Source organism: Sciurus carolinensis, chromosome 6, assembly GCF_902686445.1.
Source record: "Sciurus carolinensis chromosome 6, mSciCar1.2, whole genome shotgun sequence".
In the NCBI taxonomy this organism is placed as follows: Eukaryota; Metazoa; Chordata; class Mammalia; order Rodentia; family Sciuridae; genus Sciurus; species Sciurus carolinensis.
The window spans coordinates 136406959-136410866 of record NC_062218.1 but is presented as its reverse complement, the minus strand read 5'-3'; the positions used below and the strand labels follow the sequence as shown (position 1 = coordinate 136410866).

The window sequence follows — 3908 nt, the reverse complement described above, 5'->3', positions numbered from 1 at the left end:
TTCAAAGACTGGCTGAAATACTAATTGTTTTGTGCTACTTATTTACAAAAAAGGAATGCTTTGCTATCTTTATTGTTGTCTTAGCATGATCCCTGCCATATGTATGCCTTGTCCAGTCTCCTGTCATCTACTTCTGTGAGCCTCTGGATTGCTCTGATGCTGAATGCCCTTAATTGTCCATGCCCCACCCGATAGAGAACAAGGACTTTAGGTTACTTCCCCCAACTTTTCCCCCTTTCAGTGGGAAGTACCTTGGAGATGTCATCACCCACTTTCCATAGAAATGGAAGCTAGAAATTAACAGTGGGGAATTGTAACAGGGGTTCACTTGATACTTTGACTGTATCCTTTGTGGCTTTGAAACTTACATGGATTTTTCTTTTCCCAACTTTTTCCCTAACTTTTTCCTGTTCCTCTTTTCCCTGATCTTCTCCTTCCTAATCTCTCCTCCCTAATCTCATTTTCTCTGAGTCACTCTTTAAAAGCTCCCTGTTCCTGCTGATGGACAGAATCACAGCCTTTGGGACAGGAGTCCCTTGTGTTTCTCTTTGCTAGCAAAGCAATAAACCATCCTTTTCCTTTTTCTCAAAACCATGTCCTTGTTATTGGATTGGCATCAGGGACAAGGACCAACCTTTCAGCAACAAGACCTCTGGCCTGAAGGTTCCCCAAGAATTTTTCTGAGACTGGGATGGCACCTGCAATTTTCACAAGCACTTAGAGTAAACCTGGAGTTGCAGGCCCAGACAAAGACTGTGATCTTACATAATCACAAAAAGAAATTCAGGGAGTGGCTATTCTAAGCACTAGCTATGTGTATGTGTGTGTGTGTGTGTGTGTGTGTGTGTGTGTTTATCAATTCAGAACATTTTAATTTACATCCATCTCATGGCCATTTTGCACTGCTGTAACAGAATGCCAGAGACAAAGTAATGAATGAACAGAATTTTACTGGCTTACAGTTCTGGAGGTTGGAAAGTCTAATATCAAGGCACCAGCAGCTGGCATGGACCTTCTTGCTGTGTCATCCTATGGCTAAGGGTATCACATAACAGAAGGGCAAAGAGAGGGCAAGAGAGGAAAGGGAATAAGAGAGAGAGAGAGGGGACAAAGACCCTCCAGTTGTAACAGGGGGTGTTTACAATCCATTCATGAATGGAGATCCCTTACAGCCTAAACATCTCTTAAAGGTTCCACCTCTTAATACTGTTACAGGAGCAATGAAATATCAACATGAGTTTTGGAGAAGATGAACATTCAAACCGTAGCAATACATCTTCTTCAAGATCCAGCATCTGTGCTGTGAAGAGAGATGCCTCTACCAGGATGCTTCGCATCTTGGCTTCCCTCCTGTCCCTCTGACTCAGAGTTCACTCATTCAGCCAGTATTCATTGAAGGTCCCTATTCCCCAGACAATGCACCAAGAACTGGGATGTACTGGGTAGAAACAGACACTGTCCCTTCCCCTGTGGAGCTTAGAGCCAAGGGAGAAGATAGACTTTGCTCAAATCACCATACAAATAAATGTGCAATTATGGACTTTGATTAGTGCTGTGAAAGGAAGGCTCTTGAGACTATTCATTCATTTGGGGACTGAGGGTGTGGCTCAGTGGTAGAGTGCTTGCCTGGCATGTGTGAGGTCCTGGGTTCAATCCCCAGCATACTCAAGCCTAAGCTTGATTATTCAGATCCCTATCCCTTTAGGGCTTCTGCAATGGAGTCTTGCAATGGCTGCAAGATAGACTGGAAGGAGGGAAGAATGTCACTCTCCAAACTGTGCTGAAGAAGCAGAGGCACGGGTTTGGGGGACTAAGTGCATACAAGACCCAGAATTCCTTTTTTTTTTTTTTTTTTTTTGGTAGCAGGGATCAAATTCAGGGGGGGGTGCTTAATCGCTCATCCACTTCCCCAGCCCATTTTTAATTTTTATTTAGAGACAGGATCTTGCTAAGTTGCTTAGGGTCTCACTAAGTTGCTGAGGCTGGTTTTGAACCTGCAATCCTCCTGCCTCAGCCTGCCAAGCAGCTAGCATATGCTACCATGCCTGGCAGTGACCCAGGAATTTCCACAAGAGTCTTTCCTCAAGGTCTTCCTCTCCAGGGGAGCCTGGATGCTAAAGAGGATGAAGAAGGTGTCTTCATCATCCACGCTTCCTGCACTGTTTTCGTGCTAAGAGCTGTGTAATGCTCCACATGAAGGCCAAGCAAGAGGGAACAGCAGGGAATGTAATAATCCTGCTTCTAACAGAATCACTCTGGAGAACTGGGGGGCTGCGGCTGACGGTAAGAACCAGATCTATGTGTTTGGGTTTTTTTCCTTGTATAAATAAAATGAGATAGATAGCCCCTTTCCCCAGCCCTCTCACAGTAAATGGGTTTTATTCTGGTGTGTTAGCTGTATCTTCATCTCTTTTTTATAGAAATGTAGCAAGTTATAACTAACTAAATTACACTTGATTGATAATTTGAGAAATCACTAGTGTAAGAATAAACCTTTGCAACAAATTCAAATTTAATAACAGGTACCTTGTTTGTAAGCTTCTGTATTTTATGTGATATAGTGATCTTCTCCAAACCTAGTTGTATTATTGCTTATCAGTGAGTTATGCTTAAAAACATTTTTCCTAAGGCTGTCATAAATTGTACCAGGTACTTCTGCTAAGTGGGGTTAAAGCATGCATTTTTGTTACTGGAATGTTCTTATCTCTCTTATAAATGAATTACCTTACATCATTAGTTAGTTAAGCTTTATTATTGCCCTGTATTTTTTTTTTCATTTCTTTTCTTTCCTTTTTTTTTTTTTTTTTTTTTTTTGGTACTGAGGATTGAACTCAGGAGCATTCTACTACTGAGCTACATCTCCAGATCTTTTTCTTTTTTATTTTGAGAAGGTTCTGGTGAGTCCATGTAGAAAATTCAGGCAGGCTGGGTGCAGAGAACAAGAAGGGGACAACTTGGGACAGGCAGGGAAGGTCTGCCCAAGGAGGAGACTGCTGAATAGAAACAGAGTGAAGCACCTGATGGAGAGTAGTTAATGGAGGGCCCTGTCAGTGAGAAGGGAGGGTTGTCTGAAAAGATGGTGGCCAATTCTTCCCAACCACTCTTCTCCTCAAGAGGTGGAATCTACTTGCCCTCCTGTTAAATCTGGGCTGTTCTTGGGGTTCTCTCTTACCATGGAACATCACAAAAGGGACATTGTGCCAGCTCTGGTCCTGGATGCTCTTGTAGACCTGAGGCCCTCTCATGACAAGTCTCTGCTGCAGACAAAAGTGCAGCTGCCTCCCCCAGCACCCTCACCAGCCGAGCTACCAGATTTGTAAGTGAGTCCATGTAGAAGATTCCAACCCAGTCAAGCTCCCAGCTGAATCAACCATGTTCATGCCCCCAGCCAACACCATAAAGGACAGAAGAATGACCCAGTTGGGTCACTGCAGGTTGATTGGAATACAGGTAGCTCAATCTAAGGGGAGGATAGCAATGAAGTGGGGAGAGGAACTAGACTAATTTAAGAAGCAAAATTAGTGGGACTCAGAGATAGAGATGATGTTTCAGCTGTGTAACTCCAGAACTGAGTTGGAAGCACCAAAGGACATGTGGGTTGAGGGAAGGATGGTAAATTTGGGTATGGTCACTTGCAGTGCCAACCTGCCTCCTACCTTTTCCACCAAGCCCAGCCCAGGAATCACCTAGAATACTACAAACCTGGCCAAGGAGAATTACTGACAGGCCAGAAGCTGGTCATGATACCAACCCTCAGGATTCCTGCTCTGATGCAAATTTGTACAACTAAGACCAGAATCAGAGGAATTCTAAGGAAGAGGGATTGTATAGTCTGCAGAAAAAAAGGGAGAGGGAAATAAAGACCTGGTTTTCATTTTTATTGTTGTTTGTTTGGTTGGAGTTTTCTA

At 43.4% G+C, this 3908-nt stretch overlaps 1 non-coding gene across 1 annotated transcript; it reads left to right on the top strand.

Annotated features, from left to right (window-relative positions):
* Positions 1 to 1596: 1596 nt before the first annotated feature.
* Trnaa-ggc (transfer RNA alanine (anticodon GGC)) lies at positions 1597 to 1668 on the top strand. Its single transcript has one exon. It is a non-coding gene; the product is annotated as a tRNA-Ala (tRNA).
* Positions 1669 to 3908: the final 2240 nt, after the last annotated feature.